The sequence below is a fragment of the Anser anser genome (genome assembly GCF_964211835.1).
Source record: "Anser anser genome assembly, chromosome: 1".
NCBI classification, from domain to species: Eukaryota; Metazoa; Chordata; class Aves; order Anseriformes; family Anatidae; genus Anser; species Anser anser.
Genome location: NC_139720.1, coordinates 57,542,919 through 57,567,739, shown reverse-complemented (window position 1 = coordinate 57,567,739; position 24,821 = coordinate 57,542,919). Strand labels below are relative to the sequence as shown.

The 24,821-nt window shown below is 43.5% G+C and overlaps 1 protein-coding gene across 4 annotated transcripts in view; it reads right to left on the bottom strand.

Annotated features, from left to right (window-relative positions):
• The window catches only part of SYN3 (synapsin III), a 235,377-nt gene that overhangs the window by 187,728 nt on the left and 22,828 nt on the right, over positions 1 to 24,821 (bottom strand). Inside the window, exons 1-2 of one of the 4 annotated variants that reach the window (XM_083824341.1) lie at positions 17,854 to 18,000; positions 13,038 to 13,177 (exon numbers count right to left, since the gene is read on the bottom strand). The exons of 1 other annotated variant lie outside the window; for it this stretch is intronic. The gene's annotated coding sequence lies outside the window, so the exon portion shown is untranslated. Of the gene's footprint in view, positions 1 to 8,751; positions 9,330 to 13,037; positions 13,450 to 17,853; positions 18,001 to 24,821 lie in introns of those variants that run through there. 2 more of the 4 variants (XM_083824342.1, XM_083824344.1) reach the window with 2 other exon arrangements.

Here is a 24,821-nt window from a genome sequence, read left to right as displayed (position 1 = left end):
GAAGCAGTACTGCAGTATTCCTATTGCCCTGTGGGACAGTCTGTTATGGATGAGAGCTAAGCAGTGCAGTCCCGTTTGACTGAAACTTACCGATGAAAGCTGCTTTTACGGTTGATATGTATTTGCAGAAAAAAGACATGTCCAAAAGTAGACTGTAAAATCAGCTGAAGAGTCCGAACCAAACACAAGGAAGCTCTGAGCAATAGAACCACAGAATCACAGAATTGTCTAGGTTGGAAGAGACCTCCAAGATCACCGAGTCCAACCTCTGACCTAACACTAACAAGTCCTTCACTAAACCATATCACTAAGCTCTACCTCTAAACGTCTTTTAAAGACATCCAGGGATGGTGACTCAACCACTTCCCTGGGCAGCCTATTCCAATGCCTAACAACCCTTTCGGTAAAGAATTTTTTCCTAATATCCAACCTAAACCTCCCCTGGAGCAACTTTAGCCCATTCCCCCTCGTCCTGTCACCAGGCACCTGGGAGAACAGACCAACCCCCACCTCGCTACAGCCTTCTTTAAGGTACCTATAGAGAGCGATGAGGTCGCCCCTGAGCCTCCTCTTCTCCAGGCTGAACAAGCCCAGCTCCCTCAGCCGCTCCTCGTAAGACTTGTTCTCCAGACCCCTCACCAGCTTCGTTGCCCTTCTCTGGACTCTCTCGAGCACCTCCATGTCCTTCTTGTAGTGAGGGGCCCAAAACTGAACACAGTACTCGAGGTGCGGCCTCACCAGAGCTGAGTACAGGGGCACAATCACTTCCCTAGACCTGCTGGCCACACTGCTTCTTATACAAGCCAGGATGCTGTTGGCCTTCTTGGCCACCTGGGCACACTGCTGGCTCATATTCAGCCGACTATCCACCAATACTCCCAGGTCCTTCTCTGCAAGGCAGCTTTCCAACCACTCATCTCCCAGCCTGTAGCGCTGCTTGGGGTTGTTGCGCCCCAGGTGCAGGACCCGGCACTTGGCCTTGTTGAACTTCATACAGTTGACCTCAGCCCATCGGTCCAGCCTATCCAGATCCTCCTGCAGAGCCTTCCTACCCTTGAGCAGATCGACACATGCACCTAACTTGGTGTCATCTGCAAACTTACTGAGGGTGCACTCAATCCCCTCATCCAGATCACTGATAAAGATATTAAAGAGGACTAGCCCCAGTACTGAGCCCTGGGGGACACCACTAGTGACCGGCCTCCAACTGGATTTGACTCCATTCACCACAACTCTTTGGTCCCAGCTATCCAGCCAGTTTTTAACCCAACGAAGCGTATGCCAGTCCAAGCCATGAGCAGCCAGTTTCTTGAGGAGAATGCTGTGGGGAACGGTGTCAAAAGCCTTACTGAAATCAAGGTAGACCACATCCACTGCCTTTCCCTCATCCACTAAGCGTGTCACTTTGTCATAGAAGGAGGTGAGGTTCGTCAAGCGGGACCTGCCTTTCATAAACCCATGCTGACTGTTGTCAAAAAGAAAAAAAAAAAAGCTCGCCTGATTACAACACAGTCTGATGTCCCATTTCCATCCTGACACCATCACAGTTGTGATCTTGTCTACTCAAATGGGATATTAGGTACTGAAGAATTCTTTCAAAGTTGCCTTATTAACTAATAAAAAGAAACCATTCAACTCTATGTCTAAAATGCCTCTACCGTTTCTGTAGCACAAGCTTCTCTCAGGACTAAAACAGCTGAATTTGAGGTTCAGCTCTACCAGCTGCATGTAACTGTAGCTGATGAGTTTCTAAGCCTATTCCTGTAGAGCTTGCTCATCACTAGGGTGAGCAAGATAAGAGGCCATTTAAGATAACTACTTGTTTTTAATGGTCTGTAGCATGGACAAAAGCCTGCCTTGTGAAATAATTGGTATGTAAGTTTTAAAGCTGGCTTTTGAAAGTGGAGTTGAGGATTTCACAGAATTTTAAGTAAAAAGATAAGTCTCTTTAATGCTTTTTGGTGTCAGCACTTCATCATACCCCAAAACTTTGAACACTGAAAACTTTCACAGGGAAAACAGTTATTCAACATCAAATTGATTCAAAAGAAAAGTATGGCCATTTTAATGGAATTTTTTAATGGAAATTAATTTTTTTTCAAGGCATCTGAATTTACCTGAATTTGGGATGTGCCTTCTGGGACTGCCAAGAAGTGTTCCATGACAAACATCTCTTCAATGGGCTGTGTGTCTTGGCCAAACTTATCCAGAGAGGCACACTGAGGAGGCCCTACCCTGAGGAAGTGTTGAAATTGTTCATCTTGAAAGGACATATACTAGGACTAGATCCTGAATCATTAATCTTAAATTTCTTTGGCCATCAAACCTTCATGGTTGGCCAGGACTCTTTGAAGAGGCTGAGCAAAATTCTTGAAAGTAACATCTGAGTTGATTCTGGTCAGAAAGAAGAAAGTACAAGATATGTCCTCTTACAGCTGACAATGCAAATTTTGTAGATTTGTCACTTCATCTGATCTCAGACTACAGAATTAGTCAGGTATGTATATATTTATAGTTTTTTTTTTAATGACATATTAGGGAACATTGCCAAACTGTACTTTTCCAGTTCCATGAATATCATGGATGGAGGGGGAGGGGACAATATCCTTCATTCTTCCAGACAAATAGTTTTGATTTTACAGTTGAGGCTGCATCTCATGTCTGAGCCCTCGGGGACGCCACTAGTGACTGGCCTCCAGCTGGATTTGACTCCATTCACCACAACTCTTTGGGCCTGGCTATCCAGCCAGTTTTTAACCCAACTAAGCGTATGCCAGTCCAAGCCATGAGCAGCCAGTTTCTTGAGGAGAATGCTGTGGGAGCTGCCGTGCTCCACTTAGTTTCTTTTCAGCTCTCCCCAGGAGGGATGTCTGAGTCCTAGGTTCATAAAGGTGAGCTGCTTTGGAAGCTTGCCTGTTGCAGCTGGCCACCCTGCAACAGCTGCATTGCTTTGTCATCCCTACACCACCACAGAACAGCCTGAAAAACAAACAGCCAAACAAACCCTGGGGCACAACTTCTTAGTTTCAAGCATTCAGAGGCTGGCACCACGGATGGCAGGGTGCTAACTGCAGGAGACTGGGGAATTGTGCTTATTCCCTGCAGCTTTGCACAGAGCTGGATGCTCCTGGAGCCTGGCCTCCCCCAGTTAAGACAACCAGCCAAAATCTGCCTGTGTTTACGCTTGCATATTCAGCATTTTCCACAGCCGTGAGCTATAAGAGCAGACCTGATCTTCCTGCCTGTTGTAGTATGGCAGTCAGCACATTAAAAAGTGTACAAAACATCCTTCTCTATTTCAAGACTGAACACAAAAGGAAAATCAATCTTATGGCTTTTGCAGAAAGAAACAGTGGCCCCTTTCTCTTTTTTTTTTTTTTTTTTTTGCTATGGACTTAGTTTTTGAGTTTCAGCAAGTCTCCTTAATACTCTGTGTCTTAGCATGCCTGATTATGTAATGACATTCCCTGTTAAAAATAATAAAGTATGGAAATACTGAATTGGTTCAGGTTTGAGAGAGACCGCGTTGCATGACGATATAAATACAGATTGCAGAGGTGTTCTATAATATACAAAGCAAGCACGGCAGCTGTTTTAAATTAAATCTACTCAAAAACTGGAAACAGTATTACTTTTTAATATGGAAGAATATACAGAGTTCTCAGCTCAGGTGAAAGCTTCTAAGGTCACCAGACCCTGGTTTGAGAGCTGATCATGATAAAAAACTGTTGTGTATACCCAGACAGAAGATGTTAATTGTGTAAGAAGGTAGCCTGGGTCACCTATGGGTGACCTTTTACAAATAAGCGAGGTTAGACGCAAGGATCTCTGTCCCCTTTCCTTTCTACTCCAGTGCAAACACAGTATCTAGACACGATGCAGTGAGTTCTGGGGTTATGTGTAAATCTGGCATCATCACCAAACTCCATAAAAGTGCAGGTCGCTTTCACAAGCTCATGATAGACCCTGCACATCCACAAGCATTTCCCTAAGAGCTGTGGGCTCGCATGGGAATCCACACGTAAAGTCAGAGCAAGAGAAGGTCATACCGCGAGCACTACTAATAACGTACATTGCCTGATACCAAATATGTAAAAGTACTTCACTATTATCAGCTTGATCACTTACTCTTTTTTTTTTTTTTTCACTTCAGCTCCCCGTCATTAGTATCTCATTGCTGAAAGAGGATAATTGCTCTGCATCTTTTCAATTACTATCAAAGCACTGCAGAGCACTTGTGAAAAATCAAATAGATTTCGAGACTAGGATCACTGAGCTTGGCCTCCCACCTAGTGCAGCCCGTATAGTTTCTCCCAGCAACCCCTGCCATGAGCTTATCTCTTCTGATTTAAAACCAGCTCCATCGTTAATTTGTAAGCAGTCACCAGTCTGGCTCAAACCAGCGCCATACCTAAGCCACCTCTACTGTGGCAAAAGCAAAGCAGCAGCTCCCTCAAAGCCCAAGTGAAGGAGCCAGCATTTTGTCTCACTGTGATGATCCCCCAAGTTCAGCAGGCACTGTGTTGGATAACCAAATGCAAAGACACTTGCCCGAGCACCCCAGAAGAGTTCAGATGTTCGTGCTGTAAAGCAGCAGCTGCTGCCACTGCATCATCTGCAAGGCTACTCGGTGCCTGGCAGCGATCCCTACCTGAGCCGATTTCTTGTCTTATGCTACCCTGAAGGTTGCACAAGCAACACTGCCAAGCACTGCAGGAGATGGCAGCTGGTTTGTCAGCCATGGCTCTCCCTTCCCTCTGCCTGTTGGTCACTGAGCCTCGTGGCACAGCCCTTTCCCTGGGGCTGCTGCCAGCCATGGCCTCTCAAGCTTGTGTTGGTAGCAGGAGGCAGTGGGTCTGTGGACTTCAACCAAACTGTCGGCCTTCGCTGGCATCTCCGTGCAATCACAGCACCTGCCCGATGTTCTCTGCCACTAATGAAGCAGCAGCAGAAACCTTCTGGCTAGAGAAAGTGTGATGGGAAACCTAGATAGTAACTCTGAATTCCCACCTAGTAAGTATAACAACTGCTCTGTGTTAGCAAAGAACAGGTGAGTGCTGCCAAGAGGAAGTGCAGAACTTGCTGTTAGCTAAAATGGGCATGTTGGCTGTATCTGGGGTTTCAGAGGCGCTCTTTAGAGACTCACAAAACTTCCTGACAACTCTTCCATCTTCCCCACAACTGTTGGCCCTGACCATACCATGAAATGGGCATGTGCTGTGCTCTTAAAAACAAAACAAAACAAAAGTTCACTAAGTACAAAAACATACACTTACAAGGTTAGACAACTAAAAAGAATTTCAAGAGTCCATTCACTTTTCACCATCCACTCTGCTCTGAGAGAATATACTGATCTTACAGCATTGTGCAGAGGTAACCAAGTATTATTTCTATTAGTCCAAGGTGTGGGCAAGAAGGCTGAAGTTGTAGATGACTTACTAAATTTTAAACCCTGTTTGTGTCCTCTCTGTTTTCAAGCCAGAGGACAGCTATCTTGGGATCCCAGCAGATCGCAATGATCAGATGGAGAGAAGGGAGGCTGGCAGGGGCAGAGCTGAAGGTGTCTGTTCTTCTGAACAGATGCACAAAGGACTTTTGGGTAAAATTACAGCACAGGGAGACATATGGAGCTGGGCTAAGAATGGTCCAGTTGAAAATTTCTATATTTGTAATAGTAGGTTGAAAACCAGACTGTATGTTTCAAGGAAATTTTGCCATTTAAAAGTATTTTCTGCTCCAAAACAGGGCAAGAAATATTCCAAAATTTCTTATAACATATAAATGAAGTATCAAATGTCCCATTCATTCCCAGGCTTTGTTTTCCAAACAAATTTTCAAAGATGGTATTTCCACAGCCTGTCTCACAGCTGATGAGCTGTGATCTTTCAATGGAGAGATGCTAAGCTGAAACATGGCTGGCTGAGTACTCCTTATGGTGGCATTGGGGGAGCACTCTGAGGTTTGGATATAACAAGTTACAGCATGTTACTGTTATTATTTATTCCATGCAGCCAACGCTGACCACAAAACTTCTCTGTCAGAAAGATGAAATGCCACAGCAATGCAGAAGCTCATGTCTTATATCTTCCTCTGATTACTGCTTTGCTTTTCCTGGAATATTTACCAAACTCCAACACTGTGTGCAAGTTAGCAGAACAGAGAGTACAAGGAAACTTGCAATGCTACTTACTTAACCAGAAAACATCTCAGCAAGCACACAATCAATTATTTCCCTTCCAGCTGAAGCAAAATTCCCATCAACTTCAACTGGATTCTCAATGAAATAAAAATCACTGAAAGTTTTAGGTTCAGATCTGACCCGTCTCTCTTACTGAACACAGTGGAGGACAGATGATATTGCATGGCTGGTGTGACTTTTTCTGGAGATGTCAGCTGGTGACATCAGAAGATCAGTGAATGCCCAGGGTAACTAAAAGCACCGTCCTGCTCTTTCTGCAGGTTGCTCCTAGGGAGGGGACAATAGTTATGCCATCTGACCATGGGGCTCAGCAAAAGGGGTGCCACTGTCTTTCAAGGCAGAGGCATGACATATAAAGTGAGAGGTCTGTGACCTGCGACCAAGAGTCAGAGATGTCAAAGAAACTTCCTGGGAAAATCTCCCTGCGCATTAATAGGGACTGTCAGCTCTTGACAGGCACCGTCCCCTCCTACGCCTTGTGTTTCTGTGCAGCCGGCGCATTGAATGCTCTCGAGTAAAGAAACTCTCATACATGAAACTGCCCCGTAGGGAGCAGCAGGGGAAGCCGTGGCTGAGAGGCTCTGTTGAATTATTAAGGCTGCCCAGAGTAAGCCAGGGTAACCTCCATGTTAATTCCTGACAGCCTCTTTCAGTTTTATTATAAAACAGCATCCCCCACCTCGCCTACTCCTCTCTCTGCTGTTAAAAGAAACTTCATGAGGCTGCTGAAGTAAGAAAGCCTACCCACAAGATTAACTAAATACACAACGGCCTATTTTAGACAGATGCATCAAGCTATATACAGCAGCCTTCAGCTGCTGGAGGGAGCGCAGCACTTCATCCAGCCCCTCTCACCAAAGTGCATTAAAGCTTTAGCAAGCAGAAGGGAAATAAAGACACAGTCTCATCTTTAAGCCGCAAAAACAAATATTTCAAGGCTCAAAAAGAACTTGGTGGCCTTTGGTTTTGTTATGCCCGCTTCAGAAAGCAGCTGGGTCCTGGGTGCGTTTCCCTGCCCACATGTGTCCACTCAGTCCCTGGCAGCTACTGGTGATGGGTACAGTGCATCAGAAGTGAGCTGGGGGCAGAAACACCCATTCTGTCATTTCTAAGACCATGTGATCACTCTTTTTCCCAGATTTCCATTTTTTCCCCACTGTTCTATAACTGTGCTGTGCTGCCAAATTGAATGAGAAAACTTCTGCTTCTTGACTTCCTTCTCCAAATAATCTATTTTTTAGCATCTTCCCCTGGTGTTTCCCAACTTGTTTTGCAAAGTCAAGCAGAAGTGTTTCTGAGCCAAGACAGTCTTTGACATTTTCCTACCTGTGCTACGTGGCTGCTCAGCCTTACTGCAAACCCAACAGGATACAGATTAGAGTGGGTGACGAAGATGGTGGTGCAACGGATGTGTTCATTATGTTGTACAAAAGAAGCCAACCACACAGGGAAAAGATATCCTATATTAAAAATAATGCATTCTGACTAAAAAAAGGACTGCTACTATATTTTAAACAGCAGATTTTTAAGGTCTGAATCATCTTGGAGCTGAATGCTCTGCTCCACTTGGTTTTGCTTTTCTAATAGTCCTATGTAAATACTCTTGTGTTTGCCTATGAAGTTAATTTAGTGCTGGTGAAAGTCTTCAGGTCCTTCCTGATTAAAAATACTTTGTGTTGGCTACAGAAGAAATATGGAGTAAGCAGCTCTGGCTGTTTTCTTGCACAAGGCTTGGACGTTCTGGGTCCCAATGAAGTGGGACTTTCTCCATTCACTTGGATGGAAATGATGCATCAGTGAAACCCCTGTTCTGCTCCAAATAACGTGGCTTTAGCTATCGCCTCTACCAAAAAGTGGTTTATTAGAATCTTTTCTTAAAAAGCCTAGTGGTTTTAAAGGCCTAGAATTAACAAGTTGAAATATATTTCCTTCCATGTTTGTGCCATTGCCAATTAAAGGTTAAAAAAAAAAGTAAATTAAAATGTAAGGCTTGAGTGATCATTCTTTTTATGTTTGAGGGAGTTGAAATATTTTGAGCCATGGAGACCTGGTGGAAGACCTTGGTTTCCATACTTTAAAAGGAGTTATTATGTGTGCTCATGCTCCTGTGTGTGAGATGAAATAAGGAAGCTGGTGCTTCTCCAAGCTTCCCAGTTCAAGTATACAGTGAAGAAGTGTTGGCTCTGGTTCTTGCTGAGAGCAGGAAATAAATCAGCCCCAAAACGCAAGGTCTGGCAAAAATGAAGTTTCCGTCTTAAAAAAAAAAGCACACCCCTTTTCCCCCACTTTATACAGCTCTTCCCCTCTCTCTCCAGTTCTTTCACCTTTCCTCATTTTTACATGAACTCTGACTCCTGCTTCTGGCCAATAGGAAGATAAAGCCACTGATGTTCTTCAGGCTGGAATATCAAACAGCACAGCAGCTGTCTGTCTTCTTTATATTCCAGTCTGACAGCTTATAGCAAATTTAATTTCCCTTTAAAAATGACTGCAGCTCTCACAGAAGTGATTTGAATGCAATACTCCCAGCCTGGAAAAGAGGTCTTTCTTACCCCATGCAACCTGCTTTGTTTCCTCCTGTGGTAGCCCACCACAAGTACACAAACCACCGTGGAAAGCAGGTGATCCTTTCTTCCTCTTGGGGTCACTCTGGGGGCAATGCAGAATTCAGTCCTTTACAACAGAGCCCTGTCACCAGGACAAAAGATCATTTCCACCCTGAAGGCCACATCGCAGACTCTTTCTACTGCTTGACCAAAGGCATCTCGTTACTTTCTTCCTTTTATGAGCAGGGTCTCAATTGCAAGAACATGCCTTTGGCCACCTGTCCTGTGGCCAGTGCACCCTGATAATGGCAACAAAGTCATACTGCACCCCTGCTCTAGTGTTTGACCCGTGTAGCCACATATGCCTTATTTCTCATTAAACAGACAATAGATGAGTGTCTGGAACCTGACAGCCATTAATACAGACATTGTTAAATCTGCATAATCACTTAATTTTCCTTGACAACCATATTATAAATATATATGAGTCTGCTGTGCCTAACTGGTAACGATTGCTAATCAGATTTCTGCTGTTTGTCAGCACTGATGAAAAATTCCTTGACATTTTCTAATCTCTTGGTGAGATAGAAAAGCACAACAAACCACGAAGGATGGGAAAAAGTGTAAAATTATCCAGAATGGAGAGATAGCACAGCTTCCCCACTGCTTCAACAGAAGGGAAACCATTTTATCCCACAGATAACAAGCATATCTAGAAATTGGAAGGTTTCCATTTGATCTTTCTAAGTCTGTTTGAAAACTTAGGATGCAGGGCTTTGTAAAACCTCTGGGGACCAAAGACAACCAAAAAGATGGAGGAAGGAGGGGAGAACAGAAAAAGTGGAGTGAATGAGGGGGGGATACAAGAGGCAAAGCACTGATGTTGTTTGAAACAAAACACTCTTACAACAGCTCTGAAAATGCCCTGGATGTTTTCTTTGACATGTGGAGTTAGCAATTTCACCTACCGATGGGTAATCAGATCGAGTTGCTGCACCTTTATCAGCTAATAATTGCATCTGGGTCAAGGCAGCAATCTGTGATTTCCACCTGGGAATTCTGTGCTTATTTGCTTAGCTGTCAGTGTGGCAGGAAAGAGATATCGACCTTAGAAAGTTCAGAAACAGTAAAACATCCTAGAATTTAACTGCAAAACCCAATATTCTGGAGAATTTCCAAGGTGATTAAAAAGCAATCCTCCACACCTATAGACAGAGCAGCATCCTCTGAGGGGAGAGCCACAATGCAGCACACTAGCCACTGTGCAATGAGAACCAAAGCTACTTTATTACTTTTAATGGTAATATATATATAATATATATATATAATATAATATATATATATATTTGCCAGATAGTGCAGTGTAAATGACACAAATACAAGGAATTCTTAGAAGGTGGAATGAGATCTGCAAGGTGAAAAAAGCCTTAATTAAAAGTTAAAATTAAAGCAACAAGCCTTCTTAAGCAAGAGCTGTGAAAGTTAAGAGCACAGTGTTTCAGTTAGAATTTGCAATACTGCATATCCCACAGGAGCAACTCGTTAATCACACGAAGAAAAAAATAATAAAAAAAGTCATGAACAGCAAGACGGGAGAGCAGAAGAAAAATGGTGCTGTTTCCAGGGGAAGAAGGATGATCTGGAGGATACCGTGGCTGGCTTCTTGTAATTAGTGTTAACCTCACTGCAGAGCACAAGTTTGACATCCCATCACACCCCTCATTACTCGAGTACGTAACCTCCTAACCTCCACCCAGGAAAATGATATCATCGCCTGAATTAATCATCTCGGGCAATTAATGGCAAAAGCAACCTCAGGTTTCCAGCACTGTCTCTGGCACTGGCAAGCTGGCAATGACATCAGCTTCCCCGAGAATATGCTGGCGTTTCGCCCATTTCCGAGCCTCGCTGTTGACTCCGAGGGCAGAGGCAGACAATGTAGTCACCCGACCGGCGCTAAATGCTGCAAGTGCACGCCGGGCTGCTGCTGCGGCAGTGTTGGAGGGATGCTCCTCCTGCCCAACTCCCTGTGTGCATCTCCCGAGGAAGATGATGGTATCCCAAAATAGGCAGGTGCAAACAGCTTCCTCTGAAGGGTGGAGAGATGGAGTCTCCAGCATGGCCCCCTTTTTGGTAGGAGAGCACTCTGCTCTGCACCTAGAGACTCCAGACCCTTTAGGAGCGTGTGAATGAGCAAGTTATTTAATTATTGCTCCTTTGCTGGGGCAGAGGTAAGGGAGAGAAGTCAAGTTTGCTGGGGAGTTTATTTTCAGATGGCCAGGCTTGTTTTGGTTCATTTCCCAGCTAACTCTTGTATGTGAAAGTTGGAGGCAAACTCAAATATGACCATGTTTCTGCTAACTTAAGGGAACTGAAGGATGGGAAAGAGGCAGGAGAAATCAGGGGACAAAAAAGCACACGAGGTTTCAGTATGTACCCTTGGGCCTGTTTTTCAGTTGGCGCCTGTAATTCAGGTGAGGCAGAGAGCATGGCTCCCTCCTACCAGAAGCTGCAGCACATTCCCTTTGGGATTTCTGTCAGCAAATACAAACATCCTCTGTAAGGTGGAGCCTTTTTGCACCTACGCTAAGGGGCAGGACACGTTTTCTCTCCCCTTCAGTCTCACTTGGGGCACACACACAAGCTGCAGGATGGTGGAGGTCAGGCCGGGCCCACCCCCCCCAACAGCACACCCCAGGGACTTCAGCCCACAACCTCTCGGGCAGGGGGCAAGGTGCATAGGGAGATGCTCCCTGGTGGGAACATCCACCGTGTTTGTATTTCCCCATCTTTGGGCCACATGGGAAAACCTGTGAAGAGAAAGAAGTTTTGGCAGGGGAAAGCTAACCCCCGCTGTAAGAGATCTGGTGTCAGGGCAGGAGGAGGACTTACTCGAGGTTAGATCTTCCTTGGAGTGAACAGGTTGGGTTAATACAAGATGAGCCATTATGTGTGCTGCTCCTGTGGGGCTCTCTGCCTTACTGCTCTTTTCAGAGGGAGCTTCTGGCTATCACCTTCTGAGCAAGCTGAAAAAGCAAACCTCCCTCAACACTCACCCTAGGAGCTTCCAACTGAGGTAAGACACCCACAGGTGAGTTACGTGGTTGAGTTCTCCTTGGCTTAACAACACCTCCATTTGGAACCTGGCTTTAAAAGAATGAGGTGATGAAGGCGTACTAAAAGCAGCTAAACCTGTGACTGCCTTACAGCAAGCTGCAGACCCTGCTCCAACTGGTGGCTGGGCTAAGGTTCGCCAGCTTGGGCCAGCCTGCTGCTAAAGATGTAAGCTGTGGGAGCGGGACTGTAACATCCTCGGTACAATGTTCCCTGTCTACATGGCTTAGTGGCACTTGTCACACATGTAATCCAGCTTTCCGTACCTGCCCTGCCTGTTTAGCAGTCACTTGTTATCAGAGCAAATTCAGTGAAACAGAACGAAGAGCAGAGGCTAATTTAGTTGCCGTGCTTCTGTTCTTCCAGATAATGTTAATTTGTGGTCTTTAACCTGACCCTCAGAGATGCTCAGGCTCTCTTTGTGCGGTTAAAAGGGAGGCAGAAAATCTGTGGAAACAACTCAATAGCTAATCACTCGAGCACGCAGCAAACAGGACAGCTTGATCATTGGTTCTTCCAGCCAGTCAGATTACCTGTCCTGATCCCTCCAACCTTGATTTCCAGGTGTAGGTGGCTCAGCAGCAGGTAGGATTAATCCACACCCCTACTCACATGCACTCTCTCTCCATGTTAGAGAATCTGATTACACAGATTGCCTGTCATTTATCTCCACCTGCCATGACTAATACTCCAGTCTGACCTCCTCTTTCCCATTTTCATATCTCACTGCAGATTCGGTACGTACACAGACAGATGCACATGCACTTGCTCTTTTTTGATTGCAAGCAGCTCACTAAGAGCTTCTGCATTTCCATTTTCAATCAAACCAGAGAGCGCTGCTGTTTTCTCCAGACTCCCCATGAGGTAATTTCTGTCTTTTCGCTGCTCTCACTGCGTTTTTTAATGCATGGGTTTCATAGGTTGCTGCTGCATCCATATAAAACACACGCATCTCCGTACAGACAAGCATAATGAACACGCGATATTATAAAGCCCTGCAGCACATATAAAGACAAAGGCACACACTTCATGCATTGAGCAAGTGCTACCACACACATTCCCTTTCCCTCCAAGCCCTGTGGGAAAACATTGCCTGCAGAGTGCTTTCCTCTAAACAAAAACACCTTTCTGGCACAGGGTCAGATTCTGGCAAGCCCCGTTCCCACTCACCCCCTTACCTTTCCTTGGGCTGCTAATCCGGGGGCCCTGGACCTGTTCGCTTTCCCTCCTGCACGCAAACTGCCAGTCCCTCCTGCTTCACATTCACAGCGCACTGGCAGGATTCACCGTCATCCCATTCTGCTGGATCCTTATCACCCTATTGGCCAAAGCCAGACAGTAAATTCAATTAGGCTCCTCCTTATAACTATATTATCACAGGAACAGGATGAATAATTTAGTGAAACAACAAGGATGTGCAGGCTCCGGTGTCACTGGCTTCATCCCCACTGGCAGGCTTTTCTCTTACCAAAGAGGGGCGGGTAAAGAAACCAGAATCTGTTGCTGCTGAAAAGGAGACCTCAGATTACCCACTTGTATTCCCCATTCTGTCTCTCTTGTCCTCCTCCCCCCAAAGCCACGGCATTCCCTTTTCATTGCTGTGTGACCGTCCTAGTATTTCCCTGGTGCATGGCCATTACCATCTCAGAGAATACAGCGATCTCTGTCCAGGCAGAGTGATATCACACGCAGCACACCAAACGCTTTGCATCTTTCCTTGAATGCAAGACATGTGAAAAGAATAAAACTGTTCTGCAGAAGGGAGTGACAAGACAGGCAGATCACAAGGAAATGGGAGAGTCTGCCTTGTACCACGATATTCTCTGTTCAGCAACTGCTCTGTCATCCCATCCGTTCAGACACCAAGGGATGCCAGTACGGGGTTCCTGAAAGGCTCGTATATGCATCACCCAGGGACTGTGATTTCACACACCAGCTGTGGGAGTCTGCATCCCCACACCAAAAAAAACAAACCACTCCACACTGAAGTGGTAGTTCTCCTCCAGACCAAATGACTAAGCTGTTCTGCCTTTTTTTTTTTTTTCAGACCAGAAATTTGTACATTTGTAATGAGAACTTACAACACATCTGTTTCCCAGAAAGTAGTTTTCCCCCAAATGAACATCGTCCTTCTTCCCCAGATGAAGCTTCATCTGAAGAGTTACAGAGCGCTGCAGCTACCCCTAATGGGGACACCACTATCCTTTTCAAACCTCAGAGCCCCTGGTGTACCTGAAGGGTTTCTCGTGGGTCCAACACCTGAAGAGGAGGACCTCAGAGGGACAACACTACTCACGTCCAGGTCAGCAAGCAAGGCTTTTTAATAACCACTCACAGCAATATTCAAACCTATTGCTAGTACATGTCCACATGCACTACACTTAGAAACAGTCATGTCATTCCACTGTGACTTAAAATAAACAGGCAGAATGGAGAAGACATTTTTCTTCCCATTACAGGAACCCACTTCCCTTGGAGTACAAGAGGACATGAGGTCGAATGTTCAGCCCCCGTGAAATCAAGCCCAAGTATCAGCACAGTTACAAAGGCAGGCCAAAAAGAGCCATAAAGGGCCAAAATTACCTTCCTGCTCCTGAAGATGCTTTACTTTCGAAGAATGGCAGCTGCTCTTTTCTCCCCCCTCTTTCCCTTGCAGCCTTCCAAACTTTTAAGAGCTTTTGTGCTAAATGAAATCTTGAATTATGCACTTGGTGCTAGCTTCAGAGCAATTAAATTAAGCCACGTGGCAAGCTGCCCAATGTCACTACCAAAACTCAGGGTGGTTCAGCATCATTTATTGAACAGTTTTTACATGATGCTTACTTAAATCACAAAAAGAGAACAAATTAGGCTGTTGCCAGGGCAACCAGAGAATCTGCTCAAAATTCAGGAGAAGCTCGGGAGGGGGAAAGCTCTTCAATGGAAAGCTCTGCATCACGAATATGGCCCTTGGTTATCAAATCCCTTTCAAGTTAATTCCCAGCATCAAAGCCTCCCTGACTAAAGGTTTAACAATCGGGAGCCAAGCTTTGGCTGAAGAGGGCACAAGCCAGCTCTGCCAGCACTACTGTGAACTTAGCTCTGGTGAGAGGTGCCCAGCTGAGAGCCCCACTGAACAGGCACCACAGCAGTAGTGCACAACCACGCAGGGTGGGAGATACGATGTGAGGCTTCTTTGTGGACAAGCACTGAAAACAAACAAACAAAAAAACAAACAAACAAAAAAAACAGACCACAACAGTCATGGAGAAACTGGGGAGAGAAGGAATCATGGTCCCAGCTGCAGCCTGTGGAAAACATCTGAAAGCTGGGGTAAGCTGAGTGAAGTCTTCCACCGATTCCACGAAGTGAGTTAGAGCAAACTTGAGGACAAAATGGCAAGACAAAAAGCAGGACGAACGGTGTCAGAAAAAGCTGACAGGCTCAGCAAATGGAAGACAGGATACTAAAGATTTTTGCAGGAATTAAATCCTTAGTATGGCTGTTGAATCAAACTGGTTCTCTGGGTAATTTCTTTTCAGCTGAATTTTTTTTTTTCTATTGCAAGCACTCTAAGAAAATCACTAGTTTAGGAGAAATTTTGAAGTGAAGTCTTTTGAGTCTCAATTGTAATAGCTGAAGTGTTTTTGGATGAAAACAGAAAACCTCTTATTTTTATGAAAACTTTCAGAAAGCTTTGGAGTTTACCTGGAAGATCTTTCCTTCCTTGTCATTATTTCTGATCAATTTCTTGCCATTGGAAGTTTTCATGTGTTCATTTGAAATGATGCTTCACTGGGCACAAGCCTCTTTTGCAGGACAGAGACAAAAAAGGGGGCATACTCAAAGTTAAAGAAAATGAAACACATGTAGATGGAGTCAGCTTTTGTGAAAAGCTTCTCCCTCCTGCCCGGATGAGAACCGTGTTCAGAGATGAAAAAAAGAAGCAACTTAGAAATTTAGGGAGATATATATGATTGTATTGTTGTGAATGTTGTACTACAAATGTGGGATACTTGCCAAGGCTAAAGCACACATACTGCAGGGATCCAAACATTCAAGAATTTACTAAAAAATCTCTAGTCGCAAGTATTAATTACCAAGATATAAGTCCTACCTTATCTGATGTCCTGTTTACCCTTTAAGTCCCAAGACTGACTAACAGTCTGCCTAATTCTGGGTGGCAATGTTTCAGCACCTTGTGTTGGAGAAGTTGATCTTTTGATGGAGTTGTCTTGCTAGTGTTTGGGTGCCACCTTTATAGATTGTTAATGTAACCTCTGATTGGTTTGACCTGAATATAAAACAGGAGCTGAATTGGCTCTCTACTTGCAAATGAGTCTGGATATTTTTTTTTTCTTTCTTTCTTTCCCCCCAGCTAATAGTCATTAGCTAATGACATTGTAGCAGCAGGACTGGATCAGACTGCACACAAGCCATGGAGGCTTGTTTTGATCCCACAACATGCGGCACAGATCAGAGGTTGGAGTGGGCATTTTTTCATGCTGAATATATTGTGACAGCCTCTTTAACAGCTGTCAGCTTGGCAAACATGCTCTTGGGATGGTGTAACAGCAGCAGAGGCATTCAAATGGCAGGTTCCACAGAAATAAATCTGAGAAGTAACAGGGCAGGAATGGGCTCCTTCTCAGTGTCTGGGATGCCATTTTCTGAAGTGAGATGTCTTTGGGACAAGCTGCATTTTACCTAGTCAGATTGAGGCGTTCTGCTGGGGATTCAGTGCTACTGCTTACATGTATGGTGGTCTCCATAAGAAGCATATTGCCATACCATTGGAAATATGTTTCCGTGTCCCACACATGCTCCTAACTAGAAGAATTTTTCATTCTTCAGCAATATTTACTTGTGATTACAGTAAACTTTTCGAGACTTTCCAACTATCACGTCTTAATCTAGAAAGAAAACAATAACTACTTTACTTACATTAGCAACATATTTCTATAACAAGTTTATTGGTTGCAATGACTTCTTGCCATCTTAAGCATCATAACAATATGGTGTCTTAGAAAGATGTAGTTTATCCAACTATGGTTTTTTTTCTGATGCAAGAAAACACAAATATATTTTTTTGAGTGAGAGTCTCTTTAGTACTAATCAACTTTGAAAATACAAGTATACTGCTGCTTCCCCAGATTACCTGCCATACTTTGCAAAACACTGTTCCTAGGTTGTGGAAGTCTCCAATGTGAGAAGGACATTCTTGTTTATTCCTGGGACAATTTTCCACCTCCCTAAGGTTAGAAGAGAGACATACCCTAATCCCCTGTTGACACGGGCAATATCCGAAATGTTATGACATTCATTTAGGACAAAGGAAACAGAGGGCCCAAATCTGAACAAGGCAAACCAGAGACTCATCTCTGCGTCCTTCCCAGGGCAGGAACTTACTACATCAAGAGCCTACCAGTTATTCAGATGGGAGACTACCATTGTACCTCCTGCACAAATGATTCCATTATGTAGAGGCTCCAGTAACATTGGGTCAAAGACCAACAGGACCAACAACCAAGACAACCATTAGAAAATGAAATTCATGTCAGTAGACTGCAACTCACAAAACACAGCTTTGACTTCTTTCTCTTACATCCCTGTTTCCTTTAAGATTTTCATCCAAACTACAAATCCTATACTGGACGTATGGAACTAGAACTGGCAATATGTGCCTTTGTTTCTTTGCTTTCTTGAATTGGAAAAAACTACTTCATCTTTCAGAGTTCATGGGGCTTTTGACAACCAGGGAGAACATCTGCTACAAAATCTGAGGCTGAACCTCACATTCAGAAGGGAGGGCTGACCTGAATTCTTCTGGAGCTTCTTTGAGCCAAGGGATACTGTTCATTTGCAAGGTGCAGCTAAGATATCACAGGTATGCACTGACCAAATCTTGTTTCTTACCTCACTTATTCCCGTTCAAGAAGAATAGTTTTTGCAATGCCAAAGGATTCGTATTAAGGCAAAACTCATGTAAACTTAAAGCAGGACCATCATCCTCACCTTTAGCAGACAATTATCTCAAAAGGACCATCACAGAGGACCAGGTTTATAGCAACGGAGTAGCTCAGGAGAACCAAGTGCTGATTTGGCCAACTGGTTTGCTACAGTGAGTGTTTCTTCAGGTGCCTCCATGCTCTCGCATCCTCCTCCTCCTCCCTTCCCTGGTTGCCAAGCAACCATGAAAAGGACCGGAGAGCATGCTGGAGGAAACCACCCCCGGGGCACTGTGTGGGATGTCTTTCCTGGAAAATCCTCAAGGACAAAGTGGCCTTGGCCTCAGAGACAATGTCTCACCATGAAATGATGCTTTGCATGAAGGCTGATCGTGGGGCAAGTGGATGTGTATCCATTTAATAAATAGAATAAATTCTTTTACCAACTCCAAGCTTGCTTCTGAGCTTCCTTGGGGCTCAGCTGTTGTCCATCAGTTCAGCAGATCACTAATTTAGGAGCTGAAGCATAGAAATCATGAGCCTGTAAAGCAGGAGATCTCACAATACCAGATACCCCAAATCGGTGTTGCGATGTCTCTGAGGATCACTGTTGTCGCTGGCCATGGCTGTATGTTTACAACACTGACTTAACAGTGTACCCCATTCAACGAATACAAAAAAGCATGTAAAAAATTTATCCAGAAATTTGTTGGATAATAAAAGCTTGGGCACCTGTGGATAAGTTGTAAGACCAGTACTAGAAAGTGAAATGGAAAGCCCTGGACTGCCTCCATCAAGTCCCTTTGCCAACTTGTGTGGGAGAGGCTGTCTCATTCTCCCAGGTCTACCCAGCTTCCCGTCCTCCTTGTTACCTCTGAACAAAAGAAATTGGGATCTGCTGTTTGGAGCTGCAGAGTACCAACGCACCAAAATAGCATCATTAGTATTCCAAAACTGAATTTAGCTTACAAAATGGTGGCATCGACTAAACATGGGTACAAAGTCAGGTTAAAAATGCCTGGAAAGTTAGACACTCCTCTGATTTCGCTTTCAAAACCACTTTGATATTCAAAATCTCACCATGTGCAGGACTGAACCTAACAAGAATGAGAAGAAAAGGAAGGGAGACAAACTTTCTATTTCAGAAACTTTAAAAACACATTTTTTGTTTCCTGTTATCACGCTGGATTCTTGATACTTTTCAGTATTTCAGGCATATTTTTGAGACCTATTGCTGCACTACAAAATCTAGTTTTTATCCCTACTTCCACACATCATGCCAGAAAAACAATTTTTTTTCTAAGCAATAGTTTCCATTTTTATTACCTACTGTTGTGTCTAAAATGATAACGGCTGTACCCCGAGGCCTTTCAACCCAATAGCATTCACTGCAGACTCTGAAGCTGCATAATTTTGGACCACATCTTCTTAACCGTTTATCACAAATATCTTGGGAATTAGGAAACAATTTTCACAGTTTTCCTAAATATTCTTCTTCCCTCCTTGTCACTCTGAGTAGCCACTTGCTATTTATGTATAGCGCACACCGAATGAATTATTACGGATCAAAATACCCAGTCAGAACTTGACCTGGATGTCACCCTTCACTGAAAGGAGAAATGCTTCTACTTTCCCCATACATCTGCCCAGCTAAGTCAACTTTTGTTTTGCTAGCAAGGAGATGTTTCATGACTACAAAGCTTCTACTCCAACTCTTGCTGTTTTTGTCTGAGTTTTGCTTAACTAACTGCCTCCAGCCTTTGAGTTTGCAGCTTACATGAGCCATAGGAAACTGAATTTTTCTTGGGTTCTCCAGCAGTGCAATACAGGTAGCTGATTTTTTTCTCTGATATTTTTTTTTCTGGCACATCCAAGGTTCTGCTGTCCCCTAAGGTAACAGTTTGGCTTGCTGCCTTTTCCATTGAGGTTTGAAGCACAAAGCAATGCTCCATTACAAAAATCTCAGTAGTACCTTTGCACTTATTTGAATAGAAAATTGAGGTTTGGAGTGATGAAACAAAGGAAATTAAGATGTAGGAATAATTTTTTTGCTGAGTTGTCTCCTTCCTCCTTTTAAACACCTCTTATATTTAGCACCTGAGGGTAGAAAACAAAACAAATGCTCTGATTAACTGCTCATTTCATTTTTATTTATTTTTTTAATATTAAGGTGCACCTGCTATTAAGGGTAGAATATTAGAATTGTGAATTCTGGCAACTAAACCTTACTATTTTTTCAAATGGTCTATCCCTCTACCAGCTATAGAATTTAGAATACGGAAACAACATGTGAAAGGCTTTCCTCGGAAGAATTAGATAGGTTGGATGGAGAGGCACATTTTTCTGCATAAATCAAAGATCTCAGCTAGGTACTCTTGTGCAGCAATTGCTGCTTGCAGCATCAGCTACAGCAGCTCTGCTGGGCTCTGGAGAGAGGCATGTTTGACATTACCATAAAATGCAGGACATAGCAAGGGACAGGGTGAGGTGGGAGGAACAAGGAAGGGGCAGAAAGGGGGAAAAGGACATGGAGAACCAGTAGGATTGAGGGCAATGTACAAGGACCCTGGTGTAGCCATGCAGGCTCCTTTAGGAGAGAAGAAAGGTGAGGGAATAAATTCTTTCAAGAGTACACACATCCTAGGGGAGCTTTTCAAACAGCACTCTGCAGTGGGCAAATAACCACTGTACTTCAGCACGACTCACTTCCCAGGGGCATAGGAATCTAATGAGAAACTACTTGCAAGGTTGTAAAACGAAACCACAGACAACATGAGCACAAAAGTCATGTTTTAATTTAGAACTACTCATTGACTGATAAGAGGGCCAAATACAAACATGTTCCCTAACGTTGTTGGCTAAATGCCTTTCTCAAAGCACGTTAAAGGGAAAGGAGAGAGCTGCAGCAGGCTGGAGTGAAATTGAGAGAAAACAGGGCATCTGCTCCAGCTCCAGACAGAACTCTAAGGACCAAATGGCACACTAGGACAGCATTGGTATTGACCACCTTTCCCACCAGTGGTACCTCCCATATTTCCTCTGGTGCATCATAAATAATATGACTTCAGGAAAACTTTGAATATAGCCTGTTCTTCTCTGTAGATAATGTTCTGGGATCAAATAAGTCAGTTATTCTAGAGCAGCAGCTCTGGCTTTAGCGGCTGTGGTACAGATTAAGGGTGTTTACAGCCTTAACGATAACAAATGCGATATTGTATGTCTATAAAGCATGTAAGTGATAGGCAATGACACCCCATCAGTTTTCGCTGTTTTTCTCTAGTACTGTCCTGCAAATGTGCTTAAACAAAAACACATGGTAATCGTGTCTCATGAACAGCCAGGAGAATGCTTTCATATCTATAGCTCAGACATTTCACTGATCTCTGCAACGGGGTCTTCTCTATTCCCTATTTTTTCTACTTCTGCTACCTAAATGACCATCTGCCTGAACAAAAAAAAAATAAATCTTTTAGCCAAGATGGATGTCTTTCCCATGTTCATGGGTTTAAAATTTATATATCTCTAGTATAGTTCTCTCTCTGGTTCCTAATGTTTTTGAAATGAGCATATCTGGATAGCTTCAGGTTTTCTAAGCCTTCCAAATTCAGTACATTTCACTAGTTATCTTAGTCAAATGTTCTGTTCCACTTAAGCTTCTTTTCCCTTCTCTGGTTCAGTAGGTACCCCTTTAGCTCAGCTCCTGAGCAGGCACTGAAAGGCCCCACAGAGAAGAATAGACAACAGAGCCTCAAATGCCATAGCGTCTGCCCTTTTCTTGTGAACACAGTCATGCAAACTCCACCTCTTCACAGCTGGACTTAGAGCAGAAGTTCAAAACTACCTTACAACATACCCCCAGTGCAACTACATGCTAAGCAATACACACTAAACACTCAGAAAGGTTTATATTTTCTGAAAAGAGCTGCAACAATTTACTTGTGCTGGGGCTTCTTCTCCATACATATTTATGGGGTCTGTTTACTCAAATAAAGCAAAGTGTGAAATTCAACAGACACAGAACCTCACAGAGAAGTCTTCTGTCTGCTTTAATTAAAGAGGGAAGAAAAACACCCAAAGAGTCTTTACCGCAGTGAAAGTTAAAAAAAATCAAGAGAAACCACTGTGGGCGGATGAAGCTTCTACATTTTAATGACTTCTGACACGTCTTAAAGTCCTCCAGGCTTTCAAACTATTACGATACAAGGAAGCTCACTGTGGTCACTAGATAGGCAGATACTGCCCAGAATGCAGATACTACCAGCTGTTGAAAAGGAAAAAACAAAACAAAGCAAAACACCTTCTGCTTCAGGGAAGGAGAGAAAAACAACACACTTTTTTGGAGTTTATAGAAGTGTACAATATCCAGGATCCTAAGCATGAGGGCAGAGCAGCCTTTACCCTCAATTAAAGCTTTTTCGCTTCAAGCAAGAAAAAGAAAAACACAGATATTGGGAACATCAGTTAGGAAACAAACAAACAAACAAAAATCTACCTGTGCAAAAGAGAGATGAATATGCAAGTAGAACCACCACACTTTCCCATGTCCCTATCTGTTTTGCTTGGGTTGAGGGTTGATTTGCTTACAGTATTGAAAGGTCCTTTTTAATGAGTTGTGTGAAACCTGGCAAACACATAGCCTCTTTGAACAACAAAGAGTTTCCTGCATTAATGAAGGAGGAAATAAACTCAAAAATTAATTTATTACAACACATTAATTACTACATGAAATAAAAGTTCAAATAATCAGCAGAAACCACAAGGGTGAGATAAAGGTGTGAGGAGATAAAATACATGCATTCAGCTTTGGTGATGTGCAAAAAAGGGTCTTGTTACTAACAAAGAACAATATCAAAAATGCATCTGGGGTTTGTTATTGTTGAATAATGGGGTTATATTGAGGGAACTTCTGGAAGTTTATCTACGTGATAAACTGCTCCAACCTTACTCAGAGAGAGCAAGATCAAAAACAGAGATCAACCATAGCTAACAAGGGTGAGTGGCTAGGTATACAGGATTGCACAACTTATTTTAAGACAGATACGTTACACACTGAAAAGGCAGCTACAGACCTGGAGGAGAGTTTTTTTTCACAAGAGGGGATAAACACACACACAAAGCTATGCAACATTTTTCCCCCTGAAATACGGCTTTAATTCTCTATGTTGTAAAAATGTGTGCCCATGAGATGGGGGTGGAAGGGCATTAAAACTTATAGAAATTACATGACTGAGGGAAGAAGTATGTTTATCTTTATTGATAGAATGGGAAAAAAGGTACTACAGGATGAAAAGTGAATACAGCCATTTGCATGCACGTGTATGCAAGAATAGAGTTCTTTTTCTTTTTTTTTTTTTCAGTGCATATAGGAACATCTCCCATAGGCAAAGCAGCTGGAAATGCCATCCTGCACACCAGTGTCCCAGTGCTCTTCCCTTTGATATGTCTAATCAAGTCACATCTCTACTCAAAGAAGGGATACTGACAATTTTATCTAGAGCCTAGCATTTTCAGGCTTGCATCTTCTGCCTGTTGCCACATCTGGGACTAGAACACAGTATTGCACAGTAGGTACTGTCCATATGATGTACTACGTACAAGGGCACTGACCAGACTTGCTAGCTGTGCTGATGCCCTGATCTTGCTGACGACCAGGAAGAAGAGACTCAGTGCTACCAGGTGTTGATTTAAAGCTTGACTGGAAAACAGCCACAATGCTGAATATGGAGAATAAAATGAAAGACCATAAACTTGCTGGATTATCTACCCTGAAGAATTTCAAGGAGACAAATGCTGGGACATTGACCGTCTTTTCTAGTTACCTATAAAAAGTTTTATAAATCTTTTCACAAGAAGTGCGAGATGAATATCTGTCTTACTTGTTGTTCTAAATTTCCTGTAAAGAAATAAGGCTTTACAATCAGTAAGAGATGTGGGTGATACAGATTCTTCCTTTATAGCTGTGAACCTACAGAAAATAAACTCGAGCTACAGGTGGAGGCTCAGGTTTCCTGCAGTGCTGCTAACACTTCCCTCATGTGCGAGCAGCCAACGTTAGAAACAGTCATTTCGTGATAAGTATTTGTTTCTGGATGTCCCACAAGGCCATATGGAGTGCAAATCAATTGCTCTAGGAAATAAAGTATGATATGATGCTCTTAAACTCCAAAAGGAAATGGATCAACTAAACACAAGACTGAGATACTCAGAGGATGGAAGCAAGGCTCTTTGAGAGCGAGTTTGTTCTGAGGGGGACCACATCTTTGGTCCTGCTGCTCAGCCAATGCAGAGCACCTCAAAGATCACACACAAGGCAAGAGCTGTGGCAATCACTTTAAAGGGATCCCAGAAGGGCTGGCTCGGGCACATTTGCAAGGATGGTGTTTGCTGGAATGTGAGTGCTGCTCCCCCCTCTCAGTGCCCACTACAAGCACCGCTGGCTGTTGTGAGCAGCATCATCTGCTGCATGCTGCACTTGCCTGAGGCTGGAAATCCATCTTCCCTCTTCTCCCTCCTCCCAGCCTGACACTTGTTTCTATGGGATATTTTCTCTCTGCAGTAGCCTGGCTCCCAGCTTCTCTCTTTTCCTAAACGGGGCCTGTTTCCTCCTCCTAACTATTCATGCAGGAGAGCAGATGGCAGGGGGAGTGGATTTCTCACTCACTGGGAGTGTGCTAGCTTATACAGACATTAGGCTTTGACACACAAAAGGGGAATAATGCCAACTGCAGAAGAAAGCAAGATATTCCAGAGCATGACTTATAGCTTCACCTGTTCTCTGTTTTTCCATTCAGGCACAACATATTTTGGGCAATATCGTTCACTTCTCAGTGTGTGTTTATGCCAGTTGCATCACATCATGTTCTTTCCTTCTCTCATTTTAAATTTTTAATTAGGCCACAAAAAAATTCACAGCATATTGTTTATCAAAATGAATGTAGTCTTTTCATTCTTTTCATCTCAAGAAACAGCTGCAGTACAGTACAGTCCCAAACATTTGGGAGCAACATTTTCGAGTCAGTAGTCCTCTTAAATCTT